The sequence below is a fragment of the Perna viridis genome, chromosome 13 (genome assembly GCF_037379345.1).
Source record: "Perna viridis isolate PV_CMFRI_1.1 ecotype Kerala chromosome 13, ASM3737934v1, whole genome shotgun sequence".
In the NCBI taxonomy this organism is placed as follows: Eukaryota; Metazoa; Mollusca; class Bivalvia; order Mytilida; family Mytilidae; genus Perna; species Perna viridis.
The window spans coordinates 17,259,484-17,272,277 of record NC_142457.1 but is presented as its reverse complement, the minus strand read 5'-3'; the positions used below and the strand labels follow the sequence as shown (position 1 = coordinate 17,272,277).

The following is a 12,794-nucleotide window of genomic DNA, read 5'->3' as shown; positions in this document are numbered from 1 at the left end:
TTTTCTTCTGTGCAGTATGAATAAAAAAGCTGAATGACTAAAAGAGAGAGGTTTTTTGTATTGTTTTGGGATGTTTTTGAAGTTTTTAATCTTTTATAGGTTTGAAATGAAATCACTTTGAAAATTCACTTATCAACTACAAATGTAAAACAACGTAATAGAAAAAAATATTCAAAGACACTCTGACTATAAATATGCTGTATAAGAATATAAACTTTGAATGCTGTATGAGCAGTACTTTTATCTTAGTATTTAAATAAATTATAAAAATTCTAATGGAAGTCTAAATTCAGGTCCATAATCAGCTTTTCAGCACTTCTTTTTCTTCTTGGTCAGCTTCAACCCATGAAACATGCTTCATTTCTTGTCTCTGTAGAATAAAACAAGTAAAAATCTTTATGCAAACAAAATATATAAAATATTTTACAATACCATTTTATTTGTAATCACAGTGATCTTATTTTTTCTTACTTGATATATGTTCATTTGTAATATCAACAGCTGAAATTACTTGCAATCAGACATCTAAAAGATAACATGAACAGACAAACAGACACACAGATAAAGTGCTTTCTATATAAGTTCATGGCAGCACTTTTGATTTATTGTGCAAAGTATGAAGAACAGATGGACGGACACCAGTATGCCATAATATGTCCCGTCTCAAAAAGCAGGAGTACAAAAATTCTGAAGAACAGTGTACACCTGATATGATAAGCTATCAAGTTTGCATATACAGAATTAGTCATTCACCATAGAGGCAAGCAGGTGGCTGGTCCCTGAAATGGTGAAAAACAATTCTGCATGAAAATACATATGGTACCTTTCAATTTAGTTGAATTAATTTTCATTGCAAGCATCCTTAAAGCAGTTATCTTGTAATGCACATAAGTAACATTCAATGTTAAGTCCAACATGCTGGGGGTAAGTTTAATCAAAATTAATTAAGAGATTGTGGAGAAAGCTGTCGTTGAACTTTCAAAAAAATGTAACAAGTTTAGTGTATTCTGAGTTGCTCATTTGCTTTTGTTACTTTGTATGTATGATTTTAGTTACTTTATGTTCTTTGTTGTGTATGTCTGTTTTCCATGTCTGGTCTTTGTCCCTGAATTACATTCCTTTGATTGCCGCTATTACATTGGTTCCCTTGATTACCTTTGAAACACAAGGTATGTTAGTTGTGCAAAGAGAAGAGCTTAAAAAATAATGGTCCACTTCAACTATAATTTTAGAATAGGACTTGACAAACTCTATTTGCAATTGAATATTCACACAATAAAGATATTTGTTTTTGGCTTAATCATATAACAAAAGCATCTGTATATAAAAAGAGATATCTCCTGATAGCAAGTAATAGTGATTTTTACCAGAACTTAACATCTAGCTAGAGCTTGATTATCTTTCCTCAGACATAGTTGGTTTAATATTTAATTTTGCAAGTTCTTTATACATCACTCACCTTTTACGAGTCATTACTAAGAATCTTTTCATGCATCCTCTAATCTCTCTTGAGCAACATAGAGCACCTTCAAAACAAAATTATACTCATTATGCATTATTTCAAAATTAGATAACTTTCAGATTCTGTATATAGACAGTAAAATGGAGTTATAAACATGTAACTGAAACAGGGGCTGCACTGGCTTCCAAAATTCTGTCACCATTTTTTTTTCATCAATGTTCAGAAATAAGAGCAGAAATAAGAGCAAAAAGTGGTGCCAAAAACAAATATTCCAATTTTTTAAAATATGACAGTACTAAGTCCACTGATGAAAGTCCATGAGAAGAAAAAATGAAATCAGTACAACTTATATGCCATATATATACAATTTCCAAATCTTAACACAATCTCTCTTCAAACACAAGAAATCTGACACCCCAATTCCCACTAATGAAAACTTGCATCCAATCTTCAGTGTGTGATGGACAGGTTGAAAAACTAAACTAGTATTTTCATATTTAAAATGCTAAAATCAAAACTCTGTACTACATTAGGGTCTAGAAGCACTGAATCTATTATAGTTTCAAATGGTCATATCTATATATTGTTAATTTCAAATTTAAAGCCTTTCTGAATTGTTAATACAGAAGATTAACAACATAAACAAGTTACATTTGTACCCATAACTATCCATATCTACATTTTAACAAACAAAAAAAAAACAACATTTGTACTGTATCTTATGTGAGACAGTACCTACCTCTATCTAGTTTGTCTGACTGTGTGCACAGATAAACTTATGGAACATATACAAAATGTATTATTCCAGCATTCAAAAATGGTCATTGCTTATACTGTTTTAGTCACATTTTTCACTCAATATTTATTCCATCACTTCTAGAAGAATTACCATTGCAGTACATAAATAAAAAATCATTGCTTAAAATATGTAAACTATGAAGTTTAACTCTGCCACATTTGCCCAAAAAATGGCAAAATATTGAAAAAAAATTCCAACAAAAAAAAGGGGTGTCTAATCAAGACCATACCCTTTGAAAAGCCATCATGTTTACATGGCTTTAGTAAACATTATCTGGAAGTGAGACCTGCTGTTATTGTCCAGTACATGCAGCCCCACTTGTACTTGTAGCAGTAAAATGGTTATGACTGACTGATCCTTCAACTCGCGTTTATTTCCGTTTAGTAAACGACAATATTGAATACTCGGGAATGAATGATACTAACCTGTTTCTATTTTGGAAAGAACGAGTTTAAAATATTAATTGCATCCAAGATTTTGAAAGCAGTGATAGTTCTTATTCTCGCGTGCTTATTCTCATGCGAAGAGTTTCTCAATGAGTTTGGAAATACAGGGGAAAGAAACGAATTATGGTGTAATGTGACAAGTTATGATTTGACCACGGACCAAAACGTAACAACATATGGAAACGTTCTATCGTGCACCACATTTCACACTCGTAGTATTTTAATCGCAAGTACATTTTTTTATCAGGCTTTCTAAAAATCAGACAGCACGTCAAAAACCAACCCAATTTAATTCTATTTCTTGTTTAGAAACAGTTACTGACCACATAACCAGTCTTAGTTTTGTATTAGTTTGTTGCGCTAAATAGAGAAAAAGATGCATCGTTTGTTTGGTAGGTTTTTCTTCACCGTGAATTACTATATATCCATCATGAATCACTTTTCCATTAGCAGTGTATGAATTTTATGTTGACTGGTACTTAACATTTGATCTAAACGGAACCTTTCAGGGCTCTCCTAAGTGTTATTTGTACAAATTTGTTGTTGAATTTGTACCAAGTCTGCAAAAATATTTAACAAAACGGACTTATTACAAAAAATCCCTTACTAGATGTAAACTAAGATAATCCTCACATTCCTTGTTTGTTGAAACTGGGGGTTACTATGGTATAGAGATGTCAAATAGATAGTGTGCTTTGTGCACAATGAAAAGTGTCGAGGATGAATTCCATTTTGTATCGAGTCGTGACGCCGGTATGTCTAGCCTTATTATTTTAGAAGCCCCTCCTCTTTCAAAATATAGTACATGCATATATTTCAAAATCACTGGAAATTTCAAGGTGATGCGTAATTTATGTAGGTTCCTGGTCCATGTATTTACAGTCTTAACTTAATTACTTTAATTATGATTGTGTATTTGCATTTGTAACGTATATCATCTTCTGTTCAGTTGTTAGAATACTGGGATATGTACTGTTGTTTGTTGTAACATTGTACTGGTGAGCATGATTGCCTTACTTAACTTATACAGATATTGATTTGACTTGATCTTCATAATGAATTTAAAAAATCAAAATCTGCCGTCAAAATGTATCCGTAAAACTTAAATTTTCGTTTATTACGAGAAAATGACTACAGGTATTAACAGCTCGATATCCCGTTTTACTGTTAATTGAGTACGATATACAGGAAGTGGTCGGTTTAGCTGGGGGCACTTATAATCTAGGTAATAAATACATCCCGTAATATGGCTTCGTGTTTCGTGTGGCAGATCAAGATATTTACAAAATAGGAGCTGACATAGGACCCTAAATTTACCCAAGAAAATTATGAAAATGATACATTCTATTCACTTTTATCGAAAATATGTGAAGCAACTATTTGTTTGATTATTTCTTATGCACAAATGTCACATTAAAAAAATCAATTTATAAGGGGACCAAGGACAGCCGCCATAAAACCTGGTTTAATCCTCAATGTCCAAAGGAAATGCCTGTACCGAGTGACGATGACCATTGCAATTGTTGCAAACTTTCCGGTTGTACTTTGATAATACCATTTAAATTTTATGCAGACTTTTCATTTTGACTCTTATATAGAGTTTATCACTTCGATAACTTTGTTAATAACCATTCATTTGTTATGGACAAATATTCATGTTTGTCCCTCACCCTTTGTTTTACGGTAATATTCTACACATAGCACGGAAAGCTCGACACTCGCCCAATAAGTAAACTAAACTGTTGAATAGGCTTATTCGTGAGGGATATGTTATGATATTCTTGTCAATCTTTAAGGATGACATCTTTTTGGTATTTCATTGATTCGCTCATGGAGTCTTTAAATAGAAATTGGACCACTATAGGAGAGTTCGCCAATCTCATTAGGGATGTCATATTCACTAATTATCATATCATTAAGTGTCAAATTGGTTGGCAAATAAACAACGAAATAAACAATTAGCAAATTCATGATTAGAATCCCAATTTTCAAAACTTTGTAACTTTGTTATTTTATATCCAATTTTGGTTCTGTAAAATGTTTCATTTAGATAAAATAATTCATATTTTGTGTGTAAATTTTTTCTCTCTTACTTAAAAAATAAATTTGAAATGATATTTATATGTAAACCTCTATTATCGTTAAAAAATATTTTAAATTTTGTATGCTCACATAGTCTAATTACTGAATATTTATTTTAAAATTCAGTGGATAAAAAGAGTATTATTGGCAGTGTAGAGAACCAAAAGAATTTTTCAATTATCTTAAAAAACGAAAACGTTATGATGATATTAAGTTGATGCCCCATGCCACTCAAGGGATTTTTTGCCAACCAATTCCAAATCACAGGTAAGTGATGACATCACGAAGAACTCTCCTATATTTTAAAACAGTTTTTGGCATGACATGGGTTGTGTCCTTACTGTATGGCGTGTGAAGCACCGTGGCTCACCCGCGCATGGGAAGAATTGAAATTGATTTTACATATGATAGGGACATCCAGACTTGGGACCGGCAAGTTATCCGGGCGGAGTTAATGTCCATTTAAAAGATTTTTCAATACTAGATCCAATACAAGGTAAATCTACTTAAGTGTAGATTACATCTTTTTGGCATTTTTTGGATATTTATATTCTTAACTTCTATTTTATTTTCATATTTTTATGAAATATTTGAAATCACTACCTTTTACAGGTAGACTGACACAATTAGTGCCAGTCTTTTTAAGCCCAATTCAACCACGGGGAAATATGTTGGGACAATTAAACTAGTTTTTTATCCAATTGGCGCAAAAGTTGAATCGAAAAACGCGCAATGTACACTTTCATTGAACTTCAACGTGTAGACACTTGGTAACCAATATGAACTGTACAAAATAGTATGTTCAGTGTACACCAGGTATAGATTGTACATATAGATTCCACCGTATAATGTTTCGAAAAGTAGAATGGGTGAATCTTATTACACGTATGTACAATGCAGTTTAATGCATATCATATAAATTGTAGCTATAACCAGAGGTATGACAAACTTTAGAGCTTCAGTTTCCCTACATGTATGTAGGCGATTTTGAAATTATACAATTAAGGATTTTTACTGTAATGTTGGAATATACTAGTATACCTTTATCATCATCTCATCTGTAAAAGCTTCTTGTATATAACAGAAACGCACTTTTGTACACTATATACACGCGGATGATCAGAACTGTAAGGGAACGAACATCTACTGCAATATTGGACAGTTAAATCCTGTCACCCGTTGAGTCACCTGATCTGTCTGAGCCATAAAACAATTAATTGTTTAAAAATTACCTCAGGGCGATTCTATTCGTCACCTGGCCTGTATAGTGTCGTACGTAAACTTAACCGAGATTTTGAAAGTGGGTTCTAAAAGGGGTGGGGTCTAGAAAAAGGGGCGTATCATAGTATAATATTTCCTCATTTTCACCAAAATATTGCATGAAATTATCCACATTAATCCAATTATATCATTTTTAATACTTCTTTTTTGAATACAACAACCAAAGGATTTTGATAGGCTATTATAAAAGTCCTTGTATATAATTATATTTACTGAAAGGATCTGCTTACTAGTGAATGAGTTTTTTTTCTTTTAATTTATATAAGGTTTCTATAATTTTACTAGCGAATTAAAACCGTACATGTAACAGGGAGTTATAATTAATTACAGGTCTATGCGTGTAACTGTCACCAATGATTTTACAGTCCATGCTTTAATTTAAATTACACTACTGAATTACTGCAGCCCGTGAAAGAGGTTCGCTTGCATGGAAGTTATTTTCTGATATGGCACCATCCTATGGACGAACGGAAATGCCAGCATCTTAGTATTCTGGGTATTAAAATGTACACGTACTATGTTTAATCAAGACAAAGTCCAGAGGAAGTGCAGTTTCATTCGTTAGCCCAAGGATTTATATTATATATAGCATTTACCTAAATTTAACTCCTTCGCTAGCTATGAAATAACTTTTTGTACAACTATTTACTACGTTACTGGAATGCTCATCTTGTGCGTTCCTGCATCGATAAAACAACAAGTGTTATACGAAAGGATAATTACAAAGGAAACCTCGGATATGTATTGTCAGTCAGTGGCGAAACGGGGTGCCGAAATCACGCATGACACAAGACGCTTTTGTATACGGTTCATTCCCCGCTATGACCTCGTCCCAGCAGCGAGATAAGTGTTGATGCTGCAGTCGTTCAGAAACTAACGAATCCAATACAGCAATGAATGCATACGTCAAGTTCCGACTACAGTAAGTTAGGAGTTGTACTGCTCCAGAAAATCTGCATGATTTGCTCTGACTACTCTGCTCCTGAAACAGTCTCCTCCTTCCACAGTCACAAGTTGGGAACTACAGCTGAATTCTCGTGCGGTGTTTACCCATTATAAAATTAGATTTTTTTTTTAGTATTTTATTTGAAGGGGGAATATTTATTGTATCTGAAGAATCCTTTTTTGAATTAGGTTCACTGTAATTGTAATATTTAATGATTAAAGTTACCGTGGTCAGGGAATTTATATTACAGGGACTGGTCACTCTTTACCAAGTTTATAATATGGAGTAGGCATTGCCTAAGTCAGCGAGCACCGTGAGCTTTACTGTATATGTACCGTCTGTGCAAGTCTTATAAAAATAATAATGGACATTACAAAGCAGGGGGAAGGGGGGGACGACCTGGATGAAAATTTTTGCTTCGCAAGTGCAATATTTTTATTTATATTTTACCAGCAAGCAAAATCAATATTTCTATTTGAAAATATGTCTTGTTAATTAATGGGGAGTTTTTTTTCAGCTATACTTATTTAGTGATAAAAAGAACACCCAGTCCTTTTTACAAATTTCTGGATCTGCCCAGCATATAGCTACTTATCTGTCAAAGAAGAATTAAAGTATTTGTAATCAATTCAACCTCATTTGAACATTAATTACAAGAACAAGTCACGAGTTTTCAGTCAGTAGAATAGACTTACAATTTGTTTACTTATAGTACAAAACAGGCACTTCCTGACAATCCTGCAAAATGTTTTAACTGGATTTGTTGCTTAGTATGTGTTCCTAATACATGTTAGTTCTTAAAAGTTCTTAAATAGAACTTAAGATAAGATATGCTGTGTGCAAAGATTGAAATATGTTGATTGGCATTTGTTTTTTTGTTTTTTGTTTTGTTTTTTTTTGGAGGGGGGAGGGTTCAATACCAACAGAAATTTTTCAACAGAACCATATTTAACTCAATCTTTACACATGTGGCTGGCATTTTAATACTTGTACAACTAAATTTGTCTAGCTGTATTTTTATTTTTTCAGAACTTTAAGTGAAGACTTGTATTTAAAAAAGAGACACTTACACATTTCTTAGAGAAGAATATTGACCAATTAAAAAGGGTGATTATCATTTGACACAATTACTGTAGCAGTAAGTACTTATACATGCAATACTCAGTGATTATTAAATAATTAAACAATTTTTTTTCATCCACAGGTATGCATTTTTTAACATAATCTTGATGACATTGTCAATAGGCTGAAACAGTTTTGCTTTGAATACACATGAAGCTTTCATGATGCACATTTTAATAGAAAGCACACTTAAACTCGCAAAATAGTAGTGGAGATGTTTGATTTTGTTTTTCGTTTCACAGACTATCAGAAACTTTCACACATACTGTTTGAATGATTAAAAAGTCATCTAATTTTTTATATTATTAAAATTGGAAAGTTAGGCTTTATGTAAAGATATAATATATGCACTAGACCCATAAAGGGAGATAATTAAACTGATTGGCTTTTAATGTGAAAACCTTGTTAGCACAGCTCCTCCAAAACCACTCAAGGTATTTTAAAAAAAAAAATTATGTGAAGAAATGCATCAGTAGAGATTCAATGCAGTACTTTTAGCTTTGTATGTTGTAGGGACAAGCTGATAATGCCAAATGACTATCAATACATTGACCAACCTGATGGATTGGGTTTTGGATCCTGTAGTGAGAGCAACATGTGATAACTTGTAATTACAGGTATTCCTATATATGCATGGTAAAGCATTACTTGTACATGATTTTGATGTTTTTTTTAGGTAATCAGTTTACTTCAAATTGTTATTAATGTTGTGCACTCTGTTAGTTAATTGAGCACAAGAAGCATATTACTTGTAGTTAGTTTTTCAAATTAGCACATTAAGTTCTGTCTTTATACATGAATGAGTTCCATATAAATCAGAATACATTAACAAGTTATAAATATTTGTAAGAAACCTTTAAGAGTTGAAGACCTACAGATTATGCTTTGCATGGCTTTGAAAAGTGAGGGGGTGGTTGTTGCCTGCTGAAACTGACCAATCACCCTCAGTAATTAGTCAGCCAGTAACACAAATCATGTTTACACTAGGTTGTTACTTTATTATCTTTCAAGGTAGGTTTTTGATAATTGGCATGTTGTTAAGCATTTGTAAGATGTATAGCCTTCTACATGCTCTAGGGTTAATTACCATTGACCTTGACATCACATTTATGTGCTTTGTTTGCATTTTTTTAAATTAAAAATCTACCCAATACTATGACATTTTTAGTTCTTAACTATTTTTTAGGTATCATTATTGGTTGGGATTCTATGGTCAGAATAGCTACTGGTATACAGCAAGAAATTCCTGCAAAATTTTAGGAGGATTTTCACATTATATTTAAGAGCAACACTATCATGATCAGATCATCACTACAAAGTGTACAGTTCATAACATGAGCTTTTACTATTATTACCATCAAATGAGAAATTGAGAATCTTCTTTTGGTGATACTGGAGTACAGTTGTAAAGAAATCATCATTGCTACCTAAATATGATATATGTACATACATGTACTTGTGACTGCTAATATTATTCCCACTGAAGCTAAAGTGTTGACATTCAAGAAATAGTTTAGATGTATCAGCCTTCTTCACAGAAGGGTAAAATTGGAGGAAACTATAGGGGTTTAGACATAAGCAACAAACATAAATTTTGAAATAGGAATGTAGTTACACGTTTATTCATCAGAAGAAATCAATTCATTTTATTCAAAACCCCACCATTGCAAAAAAGGTTTTAATTTTTTTAAATAATCATTAATAAATGTCTGTCGATTCAGGAAAAACTTGGAACATACATTATTGTACCTTACTATGATTTGACGTGCTGTAATAAGTATCAAGCATTCATTTTCTGTTAAAGTAATTTTATATCTGTTTACATTCATGACAATATTAGGTGTTTTTATTATGTCTATGTTAGCCAGATTGGAAAAGTTTATATGAACTGTGATTCCTGCCCATGATATAAGGTTCAAAATGATAAGTTAGACTTTGATTCAGACATTTAATTCCTGTCAAATTGCATGGGCATCTATTTCATATCCTTAGAAATTATGAAAGAAGGTTTAGGCGTTAATTTGCTCATTTTTGCCAAAATTTTGCACAAAATCAACCCAATTTTTACACAAAAGGAGGGGGGTGTATTAAATAAAGTTGATTTTGCATTTTAACACTTTTTGTTTTAGAATAAACATAAAATGCCAAAAAAAAAAAACAGATACTTTTGTGTTGAATGTGGATATGGTTATGAAATGTTATGAAAGACTAACCTTTTTGTAGTTTATCAACAATATCAGTACTTTTGCAATGCAAAAAAAAAATGAACTATATTTTGTTATAAAGCATGTTCAAGAAATAACACGTATCAAGATAATTTACCTTCAATTCTTTTTTAAGTTGAATAATTTAATACATAAAAACATGCATATTCCTTATAAAATTTAATAAAGTAGTAAATATACTTACTAAAAGTGAGAACGCATTGGTTATTACTTGCTTATAAATAATAGAGATGTAATTATTTAAATTCTATAGCTTCATTCAATCTACACACACATTTGTACTTTCTGGTATCTTATCATAATACTTCTTCATACACATGTACCCATTTTTATATGTTTCTAACTATTGATTTACAAACAAAAAATCCCATGGGACAAAAATAATCCCATGGGACAAAAAAAATCCCATGGGACAAAAATAATCCCATGGGAGAAAAAATCCCATGGGACACAAAAAAATCCCATGGGATTCTATGAAAATCCCGTGGGATAATGAAGAATCCCATGGGATAAAAAAATCCCATGATTTTTAAATTGAAACTATGAGTTTATTTTATCAAAAATTGTAAAATAAAATGCATTTCATTAAATCCCATGCGAATCTGCATCCAATGGTTACTCACATGACATGGTAGGTTGAAGAAAAAGCGGCGCAAGATTTGCAATTCAGTGTTTTGCAAATTTAAATTGTCTTGTGTTAAAAACCGCACACAACATAAAAAAAACAAATTAAAGAAGAGAAAAGAAGAATTCTATTATTTTCATGTAATTAATCTATCACATGAACATGATATATCAACATAAATTTGTAAAATAATGATACAACATTATCATTTTATACGGTACCATGTTTATCGCTTATGTGATTCAAGTAGTAAATGTAGGTATTGTAATTTCGAGGATCGTAATAAATGCCACGTGCCGGGCCGATTGTACGGTATATTGTAAATTGTCTGAATAACGTAAATACTCGTACACAATTTTCTCTGGTATAACGATGAACGTCTCATACAGGTATCTAGTGTTTTCATCTGGTCCTGTGTGTACCCAGGACTCATTAGTTGCTTGTATAATAGTATGTTACTGAACCAGAAAGAATACTGCTTAGTTTCCACGAAATAACAATACAGAACTTCGTAGCAAAGCTTTCGTCCGAAAATTTACAAAATAGAATTAACAAACACAGTATAGAACTGCGTGCTGTGGTTCGACGTCATTTATATTCCATTAAGTAGATTTACAAGATAATGAATGTGTTTGACGACTCAAGACAAACTTTACAGAAAAGGCTTATTGTTTAATAAATGAACTTAGCCTTGATGAACATATCCTACTACCAGCGAAGTCACTCCACTCATAATTTTTCGTTTTTAAAGAAATTTAGATATTTCAGTCCTTTCACCTAAGATTTTCATTCACGACTAACGGACTAATTAACTTTTCGAGCTTTAGTACGAACCAAACCTGATTTTGTTGACTAACTATAGAACAATAAGCCTTTTCCGCATTCAGTGAACACGTTCATATAATCATCGGGGGTGAGGTTGTTAAGTAGTGTTAATAAATAAAAAATTATACCGTGCATCATCTCGTTCGTCGGAAACCCACGATCGACTACGCTTCGTACCAGGGAAGTACGAAGCGTGCAAAGCTTAGTCAGTCGTTGGTTTTCGACGTTGCATTTTCTCCAAACGTAACTTATCACCACTATGCAGAAAAAATAAACATATTCAGAGAATATATGTTGAATAACCATTACCCCCTGACAAGAGCGGATCGTTGTATCGGTTGTATACAGTTGCGTTCCAAAGTCGCGACAAGCCCATCGATTGCTTATCAAGTTGGACCTTGGTATGGAGCTAGATGAATCTGAATAGAACTAACCTAAAACACTAGCTCGTACAATTTTTTTTCCACTTTAAGGTAGGATTACAATTCATTATCGTTTTTAGTTATTTCAAATTATTGATTGATGTTGATATTTTCATGAGGTTTAGCCCAGAATGTTTATTTTCTTCTTATTCCAGGCCATGCCAAAAAAAATATTATTTCCAGAGTGTTCCAGTACCTACCAAAAGCAGTGACCGTGAAGAAAACACGATATGGTCTGAATGTATATATTCTAAACGTAGTGGCAGTAGGTGAGAGGCACACATGTATCTTTAAAACAATAACAAAGAAAATGTTCTGCAGAAAATAGTAATCTTCTCCAGTCAGCAGGTCTAGCATCGACATGCATTGTATTGGCTTTCTCGCTCAACGACTTTTTATTTAAGCTTATTTAATTTCTCGCTCAACTTCTAGTATAGTGGTAGGCTAATCATGTAAATATCAAACCATGTTTTATTCTTTATCTGGGTTATTGTAATTGATTCAGCATGATTTCATTGAAGTATTGGAATGAAAAAGAAATTCTTAATAGTACAAATGT

At 32.3% G+C, this 12,794-nt stretch overlaps 2 long non-coding RNA genes across 3 annotated transcripts; one reads left to right on the top strand and one right to left on the bottom strand.

Annotated features, from left to right (window-relative positions):
- Positions 1-226: 226 nt before the first annotated feature.
- On the bottom strand, positions 227-2,898 carry LOC148599779 (uncharacterized). Of its 2 annotated transcripts, XR_015918183.1 has the most exons (4): positions 2,687-2,898; positions 1,460-1,526; positions 706-779; positions 227-370 (listed from the first exon to the last, which is right to left on the bottom strand). It is a non-coding gene; the product is annotated as an uncharacterized LOC148599779 (long non-coding RNA). The 2 variants fall into 2 exon arrangements; XR_015918182.1 differs by lacking the exon at positions 706-779 and having other exon boundaries at positions 2,687-2,891.
- Positions 2,899-5,617: 2,719 nt separating this feature from the next.
- LOC148599778 (uncharacterized) lies at positions 5,618-10,681 on the top strand. The gene is made up of 5 exons (XR_015918075.1): positions 5,618-5,674; positions 6,476-6,992; positions 8,046-8,154; positions 8,652-8,755; positions 9,325-10,681. It is a non-coding gene; the product is annotated as an uncharacterized LOC148599778 (long non-coding RNA).
- Positions 10,682-12,794: the final 2,113 nt, after the last annotated feature.